Source organism: Onychomys torridus, chromosome 8, assembly GCF_903995425.1.
Source record: "Onychomys torridus chromosome 8, mOncTor1.1, whole genome shotgun sequence".
NCBI lineage: Eukaryota > Metazoa > Chordata > Mammalia > Rodentia > Cricetidae > Onychomys > Onychomys torridus.
The window spans coordinates 26,360,684-26,388,197 of NC_050450.1; positions in this window are offsets into that span (position 1 = coordinate 26,360,684).

Here is a 27,514-nt window from a genome sequence, read left to right on the forward strand (position 1 = left end):
AAGAAGGCCACAGGCAGACCCAGAGGAACAGGAAGATGATGTGCACATGCATGGAGAACACCGGGGAGAAAATGAGCAAGCAGCAAAAGAATTAGATGAAAGCAAAAAGAACCCTTGTGGCAGATACTAACCCAAATGGCAAGTACCAGCATAAAAGCATTGAAATCAACCACACAAATAGAACAGGGATCTCAGGAAACACTCACACAGCCTAAGGTACTGCAACCATACTCTGGAAGGAGACAACCTCTTTCATATGTGGTGCTGGGAAGACCGGGTAACCATGTGTAGGCAACTGAAGCTGGCATCCTACACTTCGCCATGTCTGAAATTCACTTGAAATGGATGCAAGGACTAAGTGTAAGGCATACACACACACACACACACACACACACACACACACACACACACACACACTAACACGTTAATATTAATATAGGTAATAACCTGCTGGATATGACTCCAAAAGTATAGCAACTGAACATGAAACTAATAAATTTGTTACAACAAATTAAAAGCTTCTGCAGTAAATATGTGACTATGTGATGGGAATCTTAAAATTAGAAAAATGAAAATAAAAACTACCCTGATATCTATCTCACCTAATTAAAATGACAATGATAACAAATAGTTATAACAAACTTGACAGAATGTTGAGAAAAGGGGACCATCATTCACTGTTCCAAAGAATGTTATGCTACTATGGAAAATAGCATGGGGATTCCTTACAATATGAACAGCAGAATTATTATATGATTCAGAAATCCTACTATGGTTATTTAGCCAAAGAAAACAAAATCGATACTCGTGTTCTTATATTCAGTGCAACATTACTTACGAACACTAAAAAAATAGCCTAGGGTGTTAATGAACACACTAGAAACAAAGACGTGACATATACTTACAAACATACATATACACATGCAGGAATTATTATTTATCCATAAACAGCAGTGAAATCTCAACACTTATTAAAAAGTGAAGAAAGAAGAAGACATCATGCTAATTAATATTCATAGATACAAGTCCCATGTATTCTCTTTCATGTTAGTAAAAACATGGACCTGCCTGAGTGTGAAACAGTGATTATTAGAGGTTAGGAAAGGTGTATGGGAGTAGACAGAGAGGAAAAAAGGAGATGAGATTTGATCAGTGTTCACTATACTTGTCTGAAATATTATACTGAACCAGATTATTATGAGTTATTAATGAACTGCATTTTCAATCAAAAGTAAAATATTTTAAAATAATATTTGAACAGAAAATACAGTTCTGACAATAATAATAACCAGTACTAAAAATTCACAAGATACTCTCCACAGTAAATTTGACAAGTTAGATATACATATACAAAGCAAACACAAAATCAACCAAAGAAGCAAAGAACTCGGACTCTGAAGAGCAGTAGAAATCATTCAACCTTCAGAAGAAAACAAATGAACAAAAAATGAGTAGAACTTAAGAGACTTGTGGGATTCCATTAAATATACATACTCACAATATGAATTCCAAAGGGGAAAGAAGGAGACTAACACAAAAAAGACTTGGAAAAATAATGACAAAAATGAACTTTACTCTGTTAGTACATATTTAATTTTATACACCCTGAGAAGGAAAAATGAGAAGTATTTCAGACAGATTACAAACAGTCTAAATGTTGAGAGACGAATCTTGAGAGCAGTAAGAAGTGACTTCTCCTACACAATGGAGCTTCAGTAATGCTGACAGTGGATATTTCATCTGATCATGGAGGCAAGGGAATGATGAGAGAATACTTTCAAAGCGCTAATTGAAAAAGAAGTCATCTGTTGAGAATACAATACCCCACATTACCATCTTTCACAAAATGAAAGATAAATGAAGGGTGTCTTTGCTGGTGTACCCCCATATATGAAATGCTACCCAGCTCTCTTCAGTTTGAAAAGGAAGACTACTAAATAATCACTTCAAAACATGAGAAGAAACTAGACAGAATCAGAGCTATCCAGAAATATGACTAGACTAGCTGGCTCTGCCTTCATCTTACATATTGTGGGTCTCGAAAATTCCCTCCCCAAGTGCAAGTCCACTGACCCTTCATTAGACTCAAGCTCATTATGGTTTTTTTTTTTTAATTTTAGTTTAAAATAAAGATTAGGAATGTCTAAATTTTATAGCTAACAAAGCTATTATTCTAGTATTTATTAGTATGAGTATAATTGTATTCAGATAAACAGGCTAAATATAAAAGCAGTCTGCACAGGCAATATCTAAAAAGTCCAAATCAAACTCTGTGCAAGCATTGTAAATGGATACTTGGTCATAAATACACACACACACACACACACACACACACACACACACACACACCACAAAATTTATGGTTGTCCTTAACAGCTTTTATATATCATATAACATTTTCTTTAAAAATTATAAAATTCCCAACCTCTCACAGATTTGTGTTTTTATGTTTAGTTTTCCTAATTCTTCAGGAATATGTTCTTGTGCCATGTAAATGAGAAAACATTTTCAGTAGTATGTTGTTGATCCAAGGCTTTGCATTGAGGAGTTTTTACCATGCCCTCCATCTGCATGACAAAGTCACTTGCAATGCTCGCTTAACCACATCATAGATAGTCACAATCACACAGGTTTACTTCAGAGCACATTGCTTTCACTGATGTCTGTTGGTCTGTGCCTAGGCCAGGGCTGGACTGTTTGGATTGTCACCACATATTCACTGTTAGTTATGACAAGACTCACTTTTTTTTTTAAAAATGCCTTTTATTCTTAAACATTTCTACTTTTGATAAATGTTAAAAGCACCTTCTCAAGTCTCACTGTTGTAGAAACTGGGTTGACATATTGATTGGGATTGTGTACAATCTGAAGATTCCTTTTCCTATTGAATTATCACATGTAAGAACTTAATTTCCTTCAGTTATTTAAAATGGAATTGTGGTAATTGAGGAGCCTGGTCTTTTCTTCCTTTGTAATTATGGACATTTTAACTAGCTACTCTTTGGTAAAGATTCAATAATTAATATACACAAACCTTTATAAAAATGCCCAGCACATTACAAGTTTTTACTCAACTATTAACTTTTTGTGTTAGGATAAACTGACATATTTATGTACAGAAGGAAAGCAAGGGGAACTTTGAATCAGTAAATAGCTACTTTTTTTTGAAACCACATTCCGACATGCCTAGCTAGGGAATTATGCAGGTAGGATCCTGTTTTCTTAGCTTTTTCTTATGAAGCAGAATTTTGGTTTAATAAAGATATTTTAACTTAGGGTTAAGTGCAACTATTATAAGAAACAAAGGAAGCTTAAAAGAAAAGAAGACAATTCTTTTGACTTTGTTTTCATGTGATCTAAGAACAGCAGGTGTGCTCAGATACCTGCCAAGGACAGTTGGAGTTATAAGCCTGCTCTGACAAAAGAAGTGCCTAATAAGTGAAAACTTGTTTTTGTTGTTCATTGTACTTTTTTCTGTTACTGGAGGATGACCTCAACCATTAGATAAATGAAACATATTCTGAAGAGCAAGAAAACTGAACAGAGTAGGAAGCCCTCTGTGTATCATAGAATAGGCATGCACACCAGATTTTTTTCCTTTTGACTAATTTCATGGCTAAAAGCTTTGGGATCTGAGTAACCAGCTATGGTGGATAATTTATAAATCAACAGGCTAATCAAAGCTGATGATATTTAGAAGTCTGTCTTCTAGGTACATCTGTGCCTATAGTCAGTAACTCTGGTATTTTCAGCCTATGACAGAATCCATTAACAGGTTTGAAAAACTCAGTAGAAGAAGAAAAAAAAATCTAACTCTCTAGTACAGGTCCATTATATATTTGGGTATTTTTAGTTTCCTGTTGACACAGTAGCCATACATAGATGCAAAGACATATAGTAGGACACTATAACTATAATCTACCATAAACATAAGATTGTGTTATGGTCAGCACTGTATCCACTTACATGATTATGAGTCTTATTAGTGGTTTCAGAGTTATAACCTTGTTAGAAAATAAAGTAACAGTTTATCCTATTGACCTCTACAAGTACACAAATTATTATTCATAAGAGGCTCCAGATTGACACTTGGTAATAGAAGACTTATTGTATTTATATGAGAGAAACAGGCTGTGAGTGCTCAAGGCCAAAGTCAGAGAGTCAGCACAGTCATCAGAATGCCATGTAGATCCAAGCTTCTGGTGTCCAGCTAAACTTTCACTATTTCACTGTGATGCCTTCATACCATTTAGCCAGGCATCTGACACCTAGAGAGTGTTCAGTGTTAAATACAAATCTTTGAACCTCTAAATGACTCCTAAAAATATGTAATTCTAATTTTAATTTCAGTCTGCTTTATTGAAGGTTGTGTTTACAGACACATTCAAACTTGGAAAATGTAAAGAGTCAAAAAAACTTTCAAACAAATGGTAGCTAAAATACTTTGGATATCAAAGATAGGAAGAAAAAGAAACCAGTCAAGAGGAATTAAAAAAGAAAAGTTTCTTTGAGCTCCATATTCAGTAACATAGGGGTGCTCACTCTAACAACCATTTTGCTTCAAAGGAGAAGTGGGGTTGCAAACAAATGAGTTCTTTCATGTGTATACTCCAAATTTCTGAGCAAAGAAATCAAAGCATCAGAAATTGTAACTATATTTTTAATGTATGCATATGGGTCTTTTGTTAGAAACAGTACCCTCATTTTAAAAGCCAAGAGAATATGAGTCATATATGATACCTTACCAAGCATAATAACTGAGAAAAATCCCTAAAATACGAGTTAGGGTACTTATAAAAACTAAATAGTATAAGCTGACATAACCAATATGTGGTAGTGGACTCCAGATTCCATAGTTTGCCACTGTTCAATCATGTCATTAATTTATAATATTTTAAGTATTTTGTATCTCTCTCTCCTAATGTACCTCTAGCCTATTTCTGGCCTGAAATGCTGACATGTACTGGGCATAAAGTCCGAAAGAGCACACGATAGACAGGACGACTATTAACATTTTCCTTGAAAGGAGCTTTCCAGACCAGAGCCACTAATGGTGAAGAAGGGTTTCAAGGCTATTTTTGCCAGTATCCATTATTTTTTATGATTCTAGGTTAAATTTCATGCACCACTCAATTTTAAAAAGCATGTCCTACATGCGTTTTTCAAGAATTCCAAAGTTTTCTGCAATCAAAATAAATGAGTAGAGTGTTTCAAGATCATATGATAGCTCCTATCAGCCTCCTTCAAGAAAGCAATGACTAATACACAGAAAACTTCTCATCTCCTGACTTGGATCCACTGTATCCTCCTTTCCTAATTAATGGTCAATGCCATCATTTTAAAGTGTTAGGAATGTCTGTCTGCTAAGAGCCAATAATAAATAATATTCATGCACACTTTTGAAAATTACCTAGAAATCGTAAGTACATATTCCTAAGTAATATTTGGATTTATTCATGGAGAATATGTAATGCATTCTGATTATATCAAGCTCTATTCATCTCTCCTGCTGGGTACCAACCCACAGTCTCCATCACAACTTTATGTCCTTCTTCTTATTTTTGAACTAATGAGTTGAGTCCATCCAAGGCTATCTACTACAGCATGGGCCACATAGCAGACATGACACTCCAGAAGATAAAAATAAATGACTGTCCAGCCCTCAGCAGCCATCAATTACCTGTAGCTTTTCAATTAGGGATGTGGCCTCCTGTGCAATTCCTTCATCCATGCTAGAGTTTTTTTGTTTTTGTTTTTTTCATTTTTCTTTCTTAAAAAATTTTCTACTCACTCTACATACCACCCACAGATCCCATCTCCTCCCTCCTCCCACCTCTCAGTCCTCCTTCCCAAGCCACCCCACATCTCCACATTTCTCCAAATCTAGGTCACCCATAGGGAGTCAGCAGAGCCTGGCACACTGAACCTAGGCAGGCCCAAGCCCCTTGCCACAGCACCAAGGCTACTCAAGGCATCACACCACAGGCACCAGATTCCCAAAAGCCTGCCCATGCACCAGGGATGTATCCTGGTCCCCCTGTCTGGGTTCCCCCAAAAACAGTTCGAGCCAAACAATTATATTCCATATTCAGACGGCCTAGTCTAGTCCCATGGGGGCTCCACAGCCATAAGTCTACAGTTCATGGGCTCCCACCAGTGTGGTTGGTCATCTCTGCATTTCTTCCCATCGTGTTCTCAATGTCCCCCGCCTGCAGAATTCCTCCTCTCTCTCATCAATTGGATTCCCAGAGCTCAGCCTAGCGCCTGGCCATGGATCTCTGCATCTGCCTCCATCAGTCACTGGACAAAGGCTCTTTGATGGTGGTTAGGGTATTCACTAGACCAGTCACCGGAGTAGACCAGTCCAGGTACCCTCTAGACCACTGCCAGCACTCCCAAGTGAGGTCATCCTTGTGGATTCCTGAGATCCTCCCTGGCACCCTGCCTCTTCCTATTCCCATGATGTCCTTGTCTATCAGGGTATCTCCCTCCCTGCCCTCCCACTTTGTCCCTGTTCCAGCTCGAACCTCCCGTTTCTCTATGTTCTCATCCCTCACTCCTTGCCCTGGAGTACAACCCTGCATGGCTACACCACCACCCATACTAGAGTCTTAAATAGCTTGACCTTGTGCAAGTCTTGTGCAGGCAGTCAAGGCTATTGTGAGTTTGTGAGTATAAAAGTCCTGTCTTATCCAGAGGACACTATCAATATTCTTAAGTTCTCTGTGAGTCTTAACAGTAATGAAATCTGAAAAAGCCAAAGTCATAAGAATTCATACTATTAACTATCTACAAAACAAAACAAAAACATAAAACAATACATATAAGAAGTATATACAGAGATATATTAAATGAAAATTTCTCCTCTGGGCTGGCAAAACTCTAAGAGCCAAAGCCATCTAAGAAAACCCCCCAAAATCAAGGATTTGGAGACTTGTACCATGCCAGTTTCCAAAGGAGAGAAGCAACCAAAAGTCCTATCCAGCTATAGCACCTATGATAAGTCTAAGAGTACAATCGCATCATGTATATCTTAGTAATAAACAACAGTTATTGGAGTTAAGACCTGCTCAACAAGAGAACAATCATGCCTAGTACTGAAAAGTTAGCCAACTACCCAGGGCGAGCAAAATCACAGATCTTAGAGAAGAGCCTACAATCACCACTTTACTGAGCCAGCATAATCCCTAACTACATTCTAAATATTTCTCCTAATATCCATAGGTAATTATAGTCCTCACCTCCCTTCAAGGAATCCTTTCTGCAGCAAATGGAGATTGTTACTAACAACACCACCAATCACAATACAGAGTTGTCAAACCCATTTCTAGTGGATACATTTAGAAAAAACAAAAAGAAAAACAAAACAAAACAATTCTCACACCTAAGGCTCAGGAAACACTGTGGTAGAAGACAGGGCAGAATATCAGTGAGTTTGCTGTGAGACTCTGGGTCCTAGTAATGTCAGGAACTACATGCATAAAGTCTTACTAGAATAACTGACTAAACAATGAGTGGAAGAAGGACAACGTGAATAGCCATGCCAAAATTCAATGAAGAAAGCCCACTAGGCCTCAACCCTGCCAAGAACTACAAGCGACTAATGATTGCTGAGAATGGGGAAACTAGTCTCACCCAGGAAAGACCACACCAATTGGTTACCCATATCAAATGGTCAGCTGCACAAAGATATACAAGTAACATTATACCGACTAAGAAGATTATATATGTAGTATATGTAACATATGTATGTGTGTATGTATAACGTAGATATTTATGCATGTAACAACAATTAATGAAAGAAGAGACATGCCTTTGATGGAGAGCAAGGAAGAGTATATGTGAGGGTTGGGAGGAGATAGGGGAAGAGGGAAATCATGTAATTATATCAAAAATTAAAAAAATAGTTTTAACTATTGATTCTTAAAATCACATTGTGCCAAGAATATGGTTTAGTTTGCCTCATTGCCCTTATAATGGGAGGCTAGCACCAGGTATATATTGTGTTTTGGACATTCCCATGTTTACAGGTTAAGTTTATAGACTTCCCTGTGAACCATGTATCTGACACCAGTTTTGCAAATTACTTGCGTGTTAAACTTTAATTTCTTCTTTTTTATCTTATTAATACATCTTTAGATTTATTTATTTTACGTGTAGCAGTGTTTAGTCTGTGTGTGTCTCTGTGTAGTTCCTGGTGCCATAGAAGATCAGAAGTGGATGTAGAGTCTCCTAGAACTGGAGTTAGAGATGGTTAGGAGCCACCTTATAGGTTCTGATAATCAAATTCAGATCCTCTGCAGGAGCAAAACTGCTTTTAATCATTGAACCAACTCTCCAATCTCCAGATCTCTATTTCATGAGGAAAAACCAACATCACAAATTAAGAAAATTATAGGGCAACATCACATGAATTATTTCTTGTCTAGAACATGGAGTAATGGTAGCTACTATTTTTACCATTCCCCCAAATGTCAACTTTTTTACTACTATATGCAGTTGACTTATACTCTGGTTATTATATCACTTCAGGAAACATAGTTTCTAATCATTGAGTAACATGAATTTTTGGTTTTAACTAAAGCAGAGGCAGTAGTTAATTTCTACCCACTTCTGTCCAGTAGCCCCACACAAATCAGTAAAATGATAGATGAAATGCTCCGATGAATGATAAGCTGTCTCCATGTATGGCATTCCCACACCATGCACTAATAAGCTTGCTTTGCCTATGTCTTAGTTTATGTTCTCAAATGTATAGCAGTAATGGCATCTTCAGGCTTGGATGCATCTGCAGCTGTAGGGAGAATACTTTTGTTGGTCATAGTTGATCACAGCTGGTATAGTCCACCATCTCCAGCACAACTCGAGCTTAAAAATGCTAGTACTGATCAGGCCTCAGTCAATAAATATAGAATTCCCTGGCCACTGTTCTGGGTTGAGTACAGCAGTGGCTAAATCAGAATGGAGGATATAAAGAGATTCTATCTTTAAATAAAAAATAGCTTTCTCTCTTGGTAGAAATACATGAGAATCATGACAGCTTGTTTTGCTGCAACCCCTGCTGTCCAAGATCACAAAGGCATCTTCTGGGGATCTGCAGGTGCACTAACCTCATGAGATTGCAGACTTTTCTGCAGCTGAGAAGGTGATGAGGCCAAAGCTAGCGTCAATGGACTCTGTATGTGATGATGGCTTTGAATGCCAAATTAAGTGGTTTTTATGATTCATTCCATGTTTGAAAAAGAAGGAAGTTTACCTTAGAGGAGCTGATTCTGTAGAAGGCACAGCAGAGACAAGAAAATCCACAGAAATGTTTTTAAAAGCTGAACTCTTGAATTAATGGATCAACCCTGACCCTTAGCGTACTTAATCAATACATTATTTTTTTACTGTTTAGTAAATTTGAGCATTCTTCACTTGTACTAAAAAATGTGATTATCTTATATATACTAATATTTTTGTTGTTGCTGTTTGTTTGCAAGAAGGGCAGCTAAAATTAAAATTGAGAGTCAAAATCTGTGATGTAATATGTTATATTATTGTAATGTATTATGTATATAAATACATATCTCTCAAACCTGGTTATATTAGTCCCTGTTTCCAAAGGTCACTGGAAAATAATATTTATCTGTTTGTAGTCCTCTCCAGATTAAGTCTGGCTCAAAGATATGACATTACAAGAAAGGACATGCATTAGAACAGCTATATTGACTTTTGTGAGGAAGACTACATCTGGAACATCTATTGTTTTATTTTGTTTGTCATTTGTTGCTAAGGCTTTCTTGTGGCTCTAGATGCATTGTTCAAGAAGAAAATAATAAATGACAAAGTCACCATGGTTTTCATTCACATTTGTCTTAAATCAAGGAAGTGGTCAGTCACATATTTGAAGCACATGATCAAATTCTCAGCTGAGTTTATCCTCATGTTGGGAAGTTTAAGAGAATTGCTATGTTAACATCTTTTATTTGTTTGTGAGATTTTTAATAAGATAAAAAGTTAATCAGTATCTAGCCAAATTCTGGGAATCCCCTTTCTCATAGAATTTATCTTGACCTTAAGATTATAGATGAAAGACTAAAAATGAAAAAGTATATCAGGTATAATAATAACAACACTATGTGGTGGTATTGTATTCTCCAAAATATTGTGCACCCTAATAAACTTATCTGGAGTCAGAGACAGAACAACCACTATATTAAACATAGAAGACAGGCAGTGGTAGCACACACCTTTAATCCTAGCATTCCAGAGGCAGAAATCCTTCTGTTCAAGGATACAGCCAAACATAGTAACTCACACCTTTAATCCCAGAAAGCAAGCCTTTAGTCTCAGGGAGTGATGGTAGAAAACAGAAAGGTATATAAGGCATGAGGACCAGAAACTAGAAGCATTTGGCTGGTTAAGCTTTTAGGCTTTGGACAACACAGTTCAGCTGAGATTCATTTGGATGAGGACTCAGAGGCTTCCAGTCTGAGGAACAAGACCAGCTAAGGAACTGGCAAGGTGAGGTAGCTGTGGCTTGTTCTGCTTCTCTGATCTTCCAGCATTCACTCCAATAACTGGCCTCAGGTTTGATTTTATTAATAAGAACGTTTAAGATTCCTGCTACAAAACTATATCAAATTTTTAGAAGCTGAGGAAAGATGATCATAACTGCAATTGGAAAATAATTAAATGTTACAAAAAGGAAGGAAAACTGAGGAGAAAGCATATTTATGAGCTCAAAATGGTCATTTTGTAGTTGCATTGCAAAAATGATTTTCTGAGGAAAAAAATCTATTAGGACTCTAAATTCTGTGTTTGTCATCAACAAGATTTATATCTTTTGTTGATTTTTTTCCTCTTTGCTTATAACAGGAATGGTAAGCTTTATTTTGAGCAGTTTTAATTTCAAAGCAGCTTCTGAAAGGATGCCAGTCTGCAATGGCATGTCATATGCACAGGTTTTGAATTGAACCAAACTGGCACTTTCCAAACCAGATTTGTGGAAAGAGTTCCCAGCAGAGATGCTGCAGTCTAGCATTCTTTCGATGCTAGTTTTCAATATTTCCTTTTTTTTGTCAGCCCCATGTGAGAGCTAGAATTCTCAGTCAGAAACTATGCAAACAGCTGAACACTGTCAGATCCTTTCTATCCATGTGCATAACATGAAATCACATATATTATTGTAATTTTCAAAGGAAAGACTTTGAAACTGACCATGAAAGATAATAGACAGGATGCAAGAACATGGAAATATAGAGCAGAAACACATTGTCCCAGAGAGAGCTGAACTATCTAATTCCAGCTCAATTTCTGAAGAGGAATTATTCAATACATAAGAGACTCCTTGCAATTAGCCCATTCAACTTAACAACAATACTACTCCTATAAACGTATTCTAATAAAATAAATCAGAGGAACATCAAACACATATGTATTTTTACCCAATGGAATATCACATACCTGTCAAGACAAATCATCTATTGACAGGTAAATGAATAAAGATAGATTACAGGTACACTGTTTAGAGAAAAATAAACAAGGAAGAAAATACATTCAACATGATATTTTGTAAAGTTCAAAATTAATCATAAACAAACAAATATTTTAATTATGTGCAGCTATGTGGCAGAATTATCAATGAAAGTAAAGGATCATTTAATAAAATGAGGGCATTTATTTTACAAAAAGAAAGATCACACAGTTAAGAATTGATAGAGTATTATGAAACCATATGAATGTCTTGAAACTTTGATTCTTTCTTTAGAAACAAAATCAATATCTTAACATGGTATATATAATTATGAAGCATTTTTAACAAAAAAGTTCTTTACCAGGATGAGTTACATAAATACTGCATAATGCTACCTCATGTTCAACAGATTTGTTTTACTATTATGCTACAGAATGTTAAATGGTTAGTAGATTATAAATTGCTATTCTTGTGGGTGAAGTTAACAAAAGACGTAGATATAGATACAATTTGGAATGACATATGAAACAAGTATGCTGTCTCTCAGGGATGTTTTCAGTGACACTGGCAGGGAAAATGATTCAATATTGTGCATATAAATGGTGTAGATAAATTTAATCCTAAAATATACTCATTCTTATGAGTGTACTAAAATATTTGAAGATAGCTATAGATAGAATCAAAGCAGAAAGATTTTGAACAAGATTAAGATTAGGGTTAAATGTTATATATTTTAAGAAATAAATGAAATGGAAATATTCAAGATGAGATAATTAGTTTAAAAGACATAGAAAAATGTAAAAAGAATATAAAGCTGTAAAGTGGGATGGAAATAAAATACAAGGAGATAAAATATGATTTGAAGATATGCAAGTAAAATTAAAATTGTAAGCAAGTGAAGCCATGTTTTGCAAGTATAAAACTAAGTGTCATTTCCATACAATTTTGAACTACACAGTTAGCAAAGCGGGCGTTTGACAGTTATCAAGAACAAAAGGAAGAAGGAGATGAAATAAAAAAGGTCACAAAAACTTCTACAATGGTGAAGATGTCCCTGCAGTTTTGGAATGACAGAAAATGAAAAGCCGAAAATAGAACAGGAATAGATAAAGGAGAGTAAATAATGACAGAAAGAAAAGGGAACCGAGAGGAGCCACAACTTCAGTGTAGCATGAAATTGAAACATGGCAAACAGATAATATGAAATTCTGAAAAGGCAAATGACAGAAGAAGAGAGCCCCTAAATGGTTAAACACCTCAAGAGATGAAAAGATTCAGAGTGATGCTGAAGAATTAACAATGCATGCTTATCAGCTGAGACATAAATGAGAACACATGCCTGAAGTCTGCAAAGAAAATGAGGAAGGAAAGCTTCAGAAAGACTTTTTTTTTTTTTTTTTTTTTTTTTAAGCTCAATATGGCGAGATAAATATCTCACTCAAATGCCGAAAAGAAACACATGGAAACAAATGCTTGCCGTAATGGCAGGTCAGAGGCATCCAGAAATTGAAGAAATGCCTTTGAAAAGATAAAACACTGAGAAAAAGCTGAAAGGAACAGAGGGGAGAAGGTGTATGGAGTGAAGGAAAGGCTGAGGGCAGGTTTCTCATTTATCTGGAAGTTGTGATGAGGGGCCGGTGGGAAGATACTAGAGAACTGGAAACAACATAAACATGATTTGAAAGTTTAAAGATTTCTGTATGCTATAAATAACTAAATTTCAAAAAATAATAGACTAAAGCATATATATACATATACATATATATGTATATATACACAATTTTTATATCTGTATTCTAACATAAAATATGCAGAGATTCCAGAAACAGGATTAATCGGTGAAACACAAGAGAAGCGGAAATTTGTACCAGCAAATCACAGATAATGCCAGATGTTCTTATCACACATTGGCTATTCACAATATAGAATAAAACATTTTGTTGAAGTTTTGCACTTTACAGTTTTCCAGGCTACTTCAAAGACCCAGCTTTAACCATGTAAACATGACTGGACTTTACATTCTTCTTTTTAAATGTGTAGAAATAGCATCAAATAGAAAGTTTATATAAACTAAAGTGGATAATACAAAGCACACATTAGAAGTCTAAACAGCCTATTAGGGTGACAGCTCAATTTTATTTGATGAAATCTTAAGTCAAAGGATATTGATAAATAAAGGGCCAATAAAACTCTTAGAGAAAATTACTATAGAGAACATGCAGGAATGATGTTCAGCAGGAGTCCAGACCCTGCAAACATGAAATTTTGCTATTCCAGTCAGAGTTCTTTATGTGTTGTTTTGGACATATCAAAACAAATTTGGAAAGTTAACATTTTGAAATCTTTTAGATAATTTCTTAGAAAGCTGCCTAAAGAAAGACCACACAAGGTCAGGAGAAAAAGAGAAGTTGACTCACCACTCAAATAAATGTCTTTGGCAAGTTTGAGGATATAAAATTCATCCGTGGGATGATTTTTGGGGTGCTCCTTAAACAATGTGTTTCAGTTGTTACTCATAGGCAATGAATGTGAGCTGATCAATAGAATGAAGAATCCACATTCATCACAGGGCTCAGAAAAACTAATAGCAATGTACCTTGTAATTTCATGAGCTCTAAAGAAAGCAAAAGTAGGTGAGCTCATGTATTGTGTTTTAGAATTCTCTTGAGGGGTTGGGTGTAAGGACATTACCATTGTTACTTAAGCAGGGGTTCTCAGCCTTCCTAATGCTGCAACCCTTTAATACAGTTCTTCTCATTGTGGTGACTCCTGACAATAAAATTAATTTTGTCGCTACTTTATAACTGTAATTCTACTACTGTTATGAATCATAATGTAAATATCTGATATGCAGGGTATCTGATAGGCAGCACCTGTAAAAGTGTCACTGGACCCCCCAGAAGGGGTCATGGCTTACAGGTTGAGAACCACTAACTTAAGTAAGTGTGGCTCTATGGTGGCTTAATGTTCATTTCTTCACTTACTCTACTTTCACACAGAGGAAGCAGGCCACACTGTGAAGGGCACACATTGAGCTTTAACTCTGGACACAAATGTATACAGGAAACAAGATTTCTCATCCGGTGAGAAGTGTAGACAAGGTCTTGTTCTTATTATTTGCATATTCTGTCAAGAATATAGGTTCAAGGAGTTAAGAAAACTATTTAAGTCAGTGAAGTACATAACAGCTTAAAACCTATATATCCCTCTAAAACTTTCAAATACAATCCTCTCAAATGGTGCGCCCTCTGACCCAATCTTATCTCTGAGTGCATTGTATTCAGTTATTAAGTAGAACATCAGACCTGTTATATATGCTCTATAACCTCATCCTAGAGGGACTAAGGCAGAAGGGATAGGGTTGAGAACTACCTTGGGCTACATTGTGAGACATTACCAAAAATCTAAAACTAGAGATACACTTTTAACATTTTTGTTTGAGAGACTTATATTCAGCAAGTTTTAAATGATAGTCTTATAGATAGTTGATTCAATGCTCATTACTAAAGAGTTCATTGAAAACAGGAATTTTAATATTCCCCTTTTGCCTGGATGTTTGGGTCCCAGGTCACCACACTAAATGAAGGCTAGATTCCCTCTGGTCCCTGAAGGCAGCCCAAACTTTTCCTCTGATGATGCCATTTGAGTTCTCACTCACTGGCTTCACATTTGGTTCACATCGCCAGGCTCTCAAAGGCAATTTGCTTATAGCACAATGGATTGCTTAAAATGTTACCATATAATCTAACAACTTTACACACTGTTTAAGAAATAGAGAAAAGGGCAGCTTGCTCTCATTTGCTTCTCAAATGCCAACCCATATGCAGTGATGCAGTTTTATGATGTGTGGGCTTCTTTCTTTTTTCTTCACATTAGATAATACATTACTTTTCAGTAGCATAAATTGAAAACAAAATCATATTACCTGACAAATTCTTAGCAATTTGCCAGTACTAAATGTTACTCAATCCATTAGTACTTGTGTATTGAATTTGCTTTATATAACTTTTTATATACCTTTCCTTTTTTCTCCCTGAAAACTACTAGAAGAGAAGAAACACAAAGTGGACTGAACTAGTTTAATCAGTTATCATGAGATATAACTTGAAGTGTATAAAGAACACCCTTGCTTGATATTAATCATTTTGTCAATATCTCAAACACTATGTCCACAAGTATTTCTCTGGGTATCTGGAAAAGTATTAGGACACTAAATGGGCAAAGGGGGTTTGTAGGGAATTCCTTTAGATACAAATATTGGATAAATATTTGTTCTTCACTTGAGTGCTGGACTGTACTTTAAAATTATCAAGAACCATTACAATCTATAGATCAGGAAGTTGTGTATCCCAGAAGATCAGGGGTAGCATTCACTGAAGGGAAAAGAAGAATATTTAGATTCAGATGGGATAGGGAATGTGGCATTTTTATTTTAGTAAGTGAAGCTTTACAGACAGAAAGTAGAGGAACTATTAAATGGAGGGTCATTGCTGTGGGACAATGCTTTTGTACACTGGTTTAATAAAAACACTGACTGGCCTATAGCTAGGCAGGAAGTACAGGTGGGATAAGCAGACAAGGAGAATTCTGGGAAGAGGAAGGCTGAGTGAGGGAATGCCAGCCCACTGTCCAGGGAGCAGTATGTAATGCAATGACACACAGGTAAAGCTGTGGAACATGTGACGACCTATAGATTAACAGAAGCTGGCTGAGTTTAAGTATAAGAGCTAGACAGTAGTAAGCCTAAGCTAATGGCCAAGCAGTTTTTAATTAATATAAGCCTCTGTGTTTTTACTTGGGTCTGAGCAGCTGTGGAGCAGGCAAGACACAGGAAAACTTCCAGCTAGAGGTCATTGTTTGTTTCTGCATTTTGCATGTGGGTAACACAGGCCAGGCAAGACACAATATTCAGATATGTGCCTGAATGGATGGATAAGTGAGTGAGTCAAGGCATTCACAATGGTGATATTCTATGCACATTTAATGAAAAGAATAAAGTGGGGTTTGCACACAAATTTTAGGGATGATCCACTGATCACATTACAGTGATTAAAATCTTATGAATGAAAATAGACAGTGTCTGATGGGGGTAATGTGGTCACCATTTTCATTAGGTGTAAAACAAATTTTTGAACCTGAATTTAGCAAAGGCTGTACAATTTTTCAACTTGGAGATGGGAAACTGTATTATAACAAAGGCAATACACAAAAATACACAGATATATTACTGGTGATTATGATTTGTTTTCATAATAAAAGTATTATTTTATACTAGGAGGGGGCTGTTCAGGAAGCACATATACTAATTTAAACTGAGAATCCCTTCCCCAAACACATTTTATTTACATTGGCAGGTTTTGTCTTCTTTTCTATAATACTGTGACAATTTCAAAATTTCTTTCTTGAATTACTATTGATTATATAAATGCACAGAAATAAATGCTAGTTTTGAACATTTTTTTCAATAGGAGATATTCTTACTTTGGTTATTTTTGGAGACTAATCAAGGAGTGGGTGAATCAGATACCAAGATAAGAATTTATCACTTTAAGAATAAGGACTAAGACACTGATGGTTTTTAATAGAGCAAAGTTATGCATGGCTTCTAGCTGCTGTCCACTAGATTTAATTCAACACAATAAAAATTCTCCCAGGGATAGAATCTGTATATTTTCTTCAAGACTGCTGAAGTTCTTAAAGTATAATTTTAATTATTTTAACAATGGCATCTGTATATTTTCCTTTTAAAAGGGTTAAGAGATATCAATTAATTGTAATTAAAAAAAATCTTCTCCATACTAAGCATACTACTTTCATCACTTTAGGGTGATACTTTTAATTTTATTGTTTTAAACCTCCTACATTCTATACCCAACCTAATAATGAATTCTATCAGTAAGAACAAGACATTTTCACGAAATTCTGCCAGTTTTATGTAGTGTGTGAAGAAATTTGGAACAAAGTGTTTCTTATAAGTTTGCCATGGACTTAGGTAAGGTACAGGATGCAGACACACAAAACACACACACACACACACACACACACACACACACACACACACACACACACGTTTTAAGTTTGCATTGCTAAAACTACAGGACATATAGCATCCTTAGAGATGAGAGAAAGTGTTAAAGATGAAAACAAGTGTTGTTCCTGCCAGAACAGGATTTCCCAACTCTCATAGGAAAAGTGTCCATCCCCAAGCTATCCAATCCAATGACAAGATGTCAGATGTTAAACAATAACAAGAGAAATGTCAGTGGTTTAAGCAGGTATTTAGAGCCACCCTGTATCACAGAAAGCTGTCATGTTCATGAACACAAACAAAAGAAGTCTGTGACTGTAAGATCCTCCCAAAGCATTGAGCCCAGAGTCTTGTAACCTACTAGAAAGTCTGTTCCTTTCTGCCTGTTCAGAGAGTTCTGAAACCCATTACTACCCACACTGCATCTGCAGAGGAGTTATAAAAGCCCCATCCAGGTGCTTCTTAGGAATACAGTACTACCTACTGAACCACAGCATGGGAAAACGTGCACTTTGACAAATTCTGGGGCTGTTTTTGGGTATGCTGAAGTTGAAGAATGAAGGAAACAGCTGTGTATCAGACAGCATGGTGCTTGAATTAGAATCTTGGTTCCACTATTTTCCAGTTGTGGGACCTTGGATAAATCAACTATGCTCTCTGAGTATCTGTTCATTCACAAAAAGAAATCAGTAATGGTCCCTATTTCATGAGGATTTTCCTAAGGTTTGTTTTAGGAAGTACCTCAAGGATCACTATGAAACAGTCAAAATATAACTGGCACATTATAAGGGCAGTGACACAAAGAAAAAATGCACAATTTCCAAAGTGTCTGTACTTACTGCCTCACTAACTATAGAACTCATTTTCTTACATACTCATTATCATTTCCATTTTTCCCTTATTATGGTTAAGGAGAACACATAGTTCTAACAAGTTTACTTTTTATATTAGATACACTTGCTGTTGTGTTTGGGAGGAATTTTAGGGATGATTTTTAAACTTTGGCATACCTATCTATATGTATAACTATATGAACTTAGATGTATATTTCATTCAAAACACAAGAGTAGAATCTTGTATAAATTTAACAAGTATTATATATTACAAGAACAAATTTTTAAAATACTTTTGTTTCCAGATTATAGCTATTACTAATATGTGGGACATATACACAATGGAGTATTACTCAGCTTTAAAAAAAAAATAACATTGTGAAAATTTCAGGCAAATGGATCGAACTAGAAAATATCATTGTGAGTGAGGTAACCTAGACTCAGAAAGATAAATGTGGTTTGTATTCACTCATAGGTAATAATCAGACCACCGCGCAAAGCTCCAGAGACACTAAGAAACAAGGAGGACCTTACAAGGGACCCAGGGATCACCCTGGGAAGGGGAAATAGAAGAAATCTCCATAAATAAACTGGAGATAAGGGGGACAATAGAGGGGAGAAGATGGGAGATCAGAACATGAGGGAACAGGATGGTTGAGCTGGGGGAGGGACAGAGTAGAAGAGCAATGAAAGACATAACTTGATAGAGGGAAACATTATGGGGTAAGGGAGAAAGCTCATACTAGGGAAATTCCCAGGAATCCACAAGAATGACACCATCTTAGACTACTAGCAATAGTGGTCACAGTGCCTGAACTGGTAATCAGATTGGTGAATACCCTAACTATCATCATAGAGCCTTCATCCACTAACTGATGGAAGCAGTTGCAGAGATCCACAACCAGGCACCAGGCTGAGCTCTGGGAGTCCAGTTTAAGAGAGAATAAAGATTATATGAGCAAGAGGCATCAAGATCATGATGGGGAAATATACAGAGACAACTGAACCAAGTTTGTGGGAACTCATGAGCTTTAAACCAATAGCTGTGGAACCTGCATGGGACCAGACTAGACTCTTTGCATTTGGCAGACAGTTGTGTAGCTGGGTTTGTGTGAGGGGCCCCTGGCAGTGTGATCAGGATCTATCTGTGGTGCTTGAGCTGGCTTTCTGGATCCCATTACCACCTTGCTCAGCTTTGATGCAGCGGGGAGGGGCTTGGACCTGCCTGAACGGAATCTATCAGACTTTGCTGTTCCCCATGGGAGGGCTAACCCTTTTGAAAGATGGGATGGGGCATGGGCTGGGGGAGGGTCAAGAGGAGGGATGAGGCAGGGCTCTGTGGTATATAAAATGAATTAAAAAAAAAAACACCTTTATTTATTTCAGTATTCTTTTTGGAAGCCTACCTAATTTTTTCCCTTCAAAAGACCCAACTTTAAGGCAGGGTGGTGGTGGCGCATGCCTTTAATCCCAGCACTTGGGAGGCAGAGCCAGGCGGATCTCTATGAGTTCTAGGCTAGCCTGGTCTACATGTGTGAGTTCCAGGAAAGGAGCAAAGCTACACAGAGAAACCCGGTCTCACAAAAACAAAACAAAACAGAAGACCCAACTTCTAGTTTTTGTGGTTTTTTTTTTTTAATGTTTTCTGTTCTCCATTTTATTTATCTTTGCTCTATTTATCATTTCTACATTCCTGCTTGTTTTGCATTCTGTATTTTGAATTCCTCTTTTCTTTTACTGTATCTAATGAAGTTTAGTATGTTATGTTTTCATGGTCATTTTATCAATACGTTGTCTAATTTCTGAGCTGTTTACTTCTTTGAGTGCCTTAAAGTATAACTAGAGTTTTGTTGTTGTTTGGTTTTATTTATTTATTTCTTTATTTATTTATTTATTTATTTCTTTATTTATTTATTTATTTATTGAGGCAAGGTCCTGTCATGTATTTTCTTTTTGATGGATATGATTCAGTCTTTATTGCAGCCTCCTGATCATGTTCTTGGGCCCCAGAAGCAAAGAGAAGATGCCTTTAGTAAGAAGCAAAAGAGCTAGCTAGCTCTTCCATGAATCCTCAACCCACTGGTTCCCCAAGGCCACGACATCCAGCAACAAAATTTAGGAGCCTTGAGCTCTAAGTGTAAGCAGCCCTTTTCATGCAAAGGCCTGCATTGCATGTGGTAAAGACACAGCTAGGGCAACGGGGAGCACAGAGGAATAAGGTGGACTCAGGTTCCCACAAGTGCCTGATGGAGCCCCAGGAGTCAATGGTACAGAATAGCATCGCTAGAAGGAGACGTAGTTTATTTTTGGTTTTGTTTTAATACAATGAAACAAATACAGAGGCAGTTTCTCAAGCCATCCCAGGATTACTTGAGGATACAAACAATCAGTGGCAGAAGACAAAGGAAATCTGGGTCTTGAGTGAAAATGTAAGAAAAAGTAATGCAGTGTGGAACTTACGTTACATTTTATTCATGTATTTATTTAATACGTGAATTAAAACTGCCTGAGCTCTTCATACAATTGTTTTCGGGACTGAGAAGCAGATCTGATCCTTGCCTGGAGTTCTGAACATTGAGTGAATGACATACCATGGCTAAAATCAAATCTACTCAGCTCTAGGGAGGAAAGAGAACAACTCACATTGGCTTGCACATTGTGTTGGAAGAGGTAAATAAAAAAAAATAAAATAAAAACAAGAATAAGGAAGGCAAGTCAATATTTATTACTCCTAAGTAATGCTATATTAATCTATATGAAAGCATTCCTAATTTCTCTCTAGAACACCAAACACTGATTCACTCTACTGCTAAATACATTTAAAATTTTAAAAAAGGGAACTACATTTTACAAGAAGAAGAAGAAGAAGGAGGAGGAGGAGGAGGAGGAGGAGGAGGAGGAGGAGGAGGAGAAGAAGAAGAAGAAGAAGAAGAAGAAGAAGAAGAAGAAGAAGAAGAAGAAGAAGAAGAAGAAGATGAAGAAGAAGAAGAAGAGGAAGAAGAAGAAGAAGGAGAAGAAGGAGGAAATGAGATGTTAGGCTATCACACCATGCTGTCATCCCTTCAGGAATATGCTGGATAAAGGATTTGCCTTAAGTAGAAACCACAGTATTTGAAATTAGTCCCTCAAAGCCAGACATGGTAGCTCAAACTTATGATTCTGGCTTGATAAGAGTCTTGCTATGAGTTTGAGTTCAGTTCACAATAAATTCCAGACTAGCCTGGGCTACAGAGTAAAATCCTGTCTCAAAACATCTAAAACCAAATAAGTGGTTTTTTTGAGTAATGATAAAATTATTTTCCAAGCTTTCCTTCTTGCCTGAATACCTGTCACTGAGTCTTCCACTCAGGTAGAATCAGGAGCTTTAAAACCACAACTGCTCAAGAATAGATTAAAAAAAAAAATGATTATAAAAAATTCACTCTCTTCACCAGACAGTCTTTGTTGCAAAAACATGTCCCTTTTACCTTCTTGTAATGTTTCCCTTATCCTCTGTAGCCATCAAGTCATGGTCAGGGGATACCTTCATCTATGAGAGAAAAATGTGTTTTCAAAATGCTTCACTCATGTGGATTTCTTATCTGTGAATTTGCATTTGGGATTTACAGCCCTGGGAGCTTTCTTTTTAGTTAAGAAAGTCATTGTTTTCATTAAAAATTTCTAGTGTGTAATCAACTAATTGAAGGAGTATCACTGTTTGATACATTAAAATATTGAGCATCTGTGATAGAAATAAGATTCCAAAAGAATGGGATATAGTAAAGTGGCTTACTGTGTAAAAGGAGCTGGAATATGGTGCATATCTACTATGGGTATCATCTCCCCAAGGTGGCTGAGACAGGAGATTGTAAAGTATTTGCAGCCGAAAGTGGTTAATACATTGGTGTATCATAATAAACTTATCTGGGGGTCAGAGAACAGAACAGCCACTAATTAGACATAAAGGTCAGACAGTGGTGGCACACACGCCTTTAATCCTATCACTGGAAAGGCAGAGATCCTTCTGGGTTTCTGTGAGTTCAAGGCAACAGTGGGGACAGATTAGGCTAGGTAGTACACACCTTTAATCCTAGCACTTGAGATCTCATATCTTTGCTTTAGAAGGACACGCGCCTTTAATCCGAGGAAGTGATGGCAGAAAGCAGAAAGGTAGATAAGGTGTGAAGACCAGGAACTGAGATCCCTTCCAGGTGAGGACTCAGAGGCTTTAAATCTGAGGAAACAGGATCAGCTGAGGAGTTAGTGAGGTGAGGTTGGTTGTGGCTTGTTCTGTCTCTTTGATCTTTCAGTTTTCACCCCAATAACTAGCTCCAGGTTTCTTATTAATAAGATTGTTTGGCAATCTGTGTTATAGCCAAATGTCCAGGGACTACTGACAATATTTTTCTGTACAAAAGACCCCTTCCTCCACATCATTATCTTTCCTGAAGTCCTCCAACTTTTCTTTCAAGATTAGTATTATATAAATGTAAGCAGGAAGAAAAAAACCTAATTTTCTCTTGGTTCGATACTGTATATCAAGGCATTTGCTAGCACCTTTGTCATAGCTACTGTTACTGAGACCATAGGTTTAATACAATTATGAGTCTCAACCTGCTCTTTATATTTTTCCATGGAACTTAAATACAGTTTACAAGTATTAAGTTGCTGCAAAAAAACCAAAAATGAGTTGTACAAGAAGGGTCACAGTTTTAAAAAAAAACACATTCCTAAAATTATTGCTGAAAGTGAAGCCTGCATTGATTTTTAAGTAGCTTTATTTCTTCTTCAAAAATGCTGTAGAAAATGTCAATTGGTTTTTTGTTGTTATATTTTACTTTGCAAAATAATGCTGATATGAAAAAAGTCATCACAATTGCCTAAAGTTCTGTGAAATAATGATGTGGTGTGGCTTCTCGCTAATGGTCCCAGTATATTTGTAAATCAGAAGAATTATTCTAGAAGTTGTTACATAAATATCAGCAGGGCAGATTTCTTTCATTTATTTTGCATAATTACATTCAAAATGGATAGTTCCAGCGCTCTAAAGCCAATACAACCGCCTGCAGAAGAATGTCTTTTTATATTCATAGAAACATCAGCATATTGCAAAGACATGTCTTGGTAGGTCAAAAATTATTCTGGATATCTATTTACCATCACAAATGAGAATTAGGCAAAAGAGATTACTGTATGGAGAGAAAAGCAAAATGGCACTTGAGCAACAGACAGCATCCTCTGGATGTCTGAAATTCATGCTTCTGTGGGCTTTCATTGTTCATTTGCAAAAGAAATAGGAGGTCTGGTCCTATGAAAGACATTTGCAAGGCATCTAAGGATGAAATTTAAGACTGACTTACAACCTAAACTGAAAATGCACTTGAAAACTCTGTACTTTTCATCCAGAGTCCATCCATTAGTATGAATGATGCCAACCAATATGGAGAAAGTTCAATCAACAACTGTATACTTGAAGCAAGGTTTTAATTTCTCTTGAACTAGAAAGCCAAGTCATAAGATCCAATAATATACTTGCTATCAATTTCCCTCTTAATATTCTACAAAATGAAACAACAGACCATCAAATCTAAATACTTCATAAATCAAATTTATATTGTTTTAAATAAACATGAAGATCTATTAATATTTTCATTGCAAATGTTGGCTGGAGATAGGTAGGGAGTGAATTTGTGCCCTGACACCCTTATTTGGATATGTTGATGACAAGGCTTGACGAACATTTCCAAAAGTGTCCTATATCCTTTTCCTGATTCTAATACTTTTCAGAACATTGTCATTAATTTTGCTGATCAACTCTTGGTCTGGTAAGCTCACTTTCCAATTTTAGGCTGAAATGTATTCCTTTTCCAGCATATACTGTGTCTGTCATGGTGACCCTGGCTTCTTGGAGAAGACTTTTAATGACTGATACTTGGGAGGCACCTGAAAATCTTCCTCATGCTAACTCTAAGAAACATCTCAGAATATAGAAAGTCAGACTCTTCATATAATTTCACTACTACATGAAAGTGATAAGATGAAGATTAAATGGCACAAAATTCTTCTCTTCTGAAATGAGGAAAACAATACTGCACATAACTGGTTTATTCAGCGAAGAGAAATAGTAATGTTAACATTGAGGTAGCCTTCTGCTATCATGGTCTCAGTTGAATAAGCTCTTCTACAGTGGGTTCCAGAGATGTCTTCTCAAGAATAAGGACATCTTTGCTAAACTTCCTGTTTCAATGCTTCAGACTAAGAGTTTATGTGCCTTGTATCATCTAAACAAAATATTCTGATTATACTGTAGGTAGTTCCTCTCAAGAAATACTTAAAAATGTTTCACACACATAGACATGTAAACACATATATGCATATATATATATATATATATACATATATAATATAGAGTGAGATTCACAAAGGATATATAGACAGTGAAGAAGAGCTGAAGTTGAACATACCCCCAATTAAAAAAAAAATATGATCCATTTGCTCACATCTGCCATTACTAGCAAAACTAAATATTTATGATGTAGGCTGATGGTTTATTTCACCCCATGCCAATAGGAAGTTCCACTAAAACATGCTCTGCGAATTACCACACCCTATCTTCTTAATATTACCAACTATATCATTGTGGGTAACACTCTCAAAGAATAACTGCAAATGAGTCTATCTTCATCTTTCTCTATTTACTATTTCCTTGATCAATAGATGCAATAGTACTTGAAGGCATTGTCCACACAGTAGTTAGAGAAACTCACTAATACTAACTGAAAGGCTTCTTGAGTTTCAACTTCAGAAGGGCATGCAATACTGTTATATATTCTTCATGATATACTTTATCTTTATGGTTAGTAGGGTTGATTTCCTGCTCTTAAATAGAAAAGGCATATGGTCCATATTCTTGTCATATAAACAAAAAGGAAACATTATTTATATGGCATCACCACTGTTCACACCATTTCTACAAGCTTCCTTTCTTAAGAGTACACAGAACAATTTTGTTTCATTCTATTTTTCCTAACACAAATATGGAAAGGGGTGTATGCAGAAACCCACATACATAGAGGCCTGGTATCTCAACATGGAAGGAATTATCTATGATGTTAGCTTTCAACATAAAATTGCAAGTAATATGATATTTACTAAACAATAGTTCATAACCTTTGAGCATAAATATTGTCATTAGGCGTCTTGAGAGATCCATTCATCTACTTTGTATTAGATTAATTATATATAATTACAAATTTATAAATAATAGTTATTATTAAATTGCCAATTTCATTGAATAGTTCTAAGTTAGTAATTGATACTGAATCCTTATATATTTACTACTAGTAATAAATAACTGAACTCTATATTGGGTTATGCTGTGTATTTTAACTTTATATCATGTAAATACTTTCAGACTAGCTGTGACAGAGCCAAGAAGCAAGTATCATATTATTTTTCATTATTATAATTTTATGTGATTTAGGATATAACCTATAATTCAGGACTCCACAATTATTTGGAAAAGGCAACCTGTCAATTAGAACAGAAAAACTGTACTTATTCTATGTCTTTTATATTTCTAGTTTATAAAAACATTCAATAGAAGTATTTGTACAGTGTTGCAAAGATATATGAGAAGGATGTGTTTTAAGCCTTTAAATACAGGTGAGAAAAATCAGAGGGATGAGTACAATAAATAAAGATACTCTGAAACAAATTGTATTATCTAGAACACACAATGTTAGGTAGGAGTGTGGACACAAAGTATGGAGGTTTTAGACTTTAAATTTATAAATATATTTTACTTCTTCAATAAACTATACCTATATACCCAGGTATATGTATAAAACATAAAATCATGTTCAATTTAATTCTCAATTCTCCCAGTTCAAGTCAATAATTTATTGCAAGATTTTAATAAAAGTAACTGTCTTGTGAAATTTTGAAAACAAATGTCCTGGGTTATTTTAATGGTTATTTTCTTAATTTTCAACCATCCTTCAGTGAAACCTAAGGTATGCTACCAAAATTTCATCTCCTGATAAAAGATAAGATGTTTTTACTCATTTAGATCTCTGATAGCTCATAAAGGGCTATGCAATACTGGAGCAAACTGTCCTTAGATACATTAGGAATGGACAATGTGAGAGGTAGAACACGAAGTAGCCAGTCCCAGCGCACAGCAAGGGACTGTACAAAACTCTGGCTTTGCCTGGCATTCTGGGAAATGTCAGGCATTTTTGGTAAGAAGCAATTTCACACAAGCCACCAATCTTTATGCTGTTGCTTTCTCCCTCTTTCTCTCATGCCAATACGTTTCCCTTTATCAGCTCTCTCTCTCTCATTAGAACTTGAATATGCTTTGTCTGCAAAAATGTGAAATACAAGATTGTTAGGTCCTGAGAAAATTTGCTTTAAAATTTAAAAAATATCCCTCAGGAAGCTCCCCTTTCCAGCCAAGGTGCAGTGATTGAGACCAGAATTATCATTCTCATGGAAAATGGGAGAAAGATGTAGGAATTGAATTTAAGGAAATGTTGGGGAAGTGATTTCTCAAAGTAAAGCAAGTCTTTAAAAGTCCCCTAAATCAGCACCCTATAAGAGTTGCTAGGCTGAACCTACAGTAGGGGAACCAAGCTAAGCCCAATTTATGCCCTGAGTTATGGAGGTTTGCTTTTCCAAGAGTACAAAGCAATTAAGGAAGTCAGGGATGGCAGAAGAAAGGAACCCCGCAAGTCTGGTGCATGTTCCCCTCAAGCATTTGGCAGAGCAATGATCCGTGTGTAAAGGCAGAGAGAGTCGCTGTGGTAAGGGAAGGAATGGTTCAAAAGGAATGATTGCATGAACAATACCCAGTGCTCAATCAGAAGTGGAAAGGCGCCCATACACATCAGGCAGTCTGCAATAAACCTTAAAAGTCACAGGTCATTTTTCCAGCACACAAGAAGTCCCATTTTCTAACCAAATATATAGTACAATGTTGAACAAGTGTGAACTATGCACTGAACATATGTTTTCTTCTCAGCTATTAACTATTCAAAAGTGAATGCATGTGTGTGTGTGTGTGTGTGTGTGTGTGTGTGTGTTCAATTCTTTGAACATAGGTAATACTGCAGAAACTCATTAATGAAAATTTAAATCAATAAAACTACCATCTCTGAACTAGTACAAAAATCTCTTTGTATCTTTCTCAGTAGCTTCAGGAGATTCGAGTTT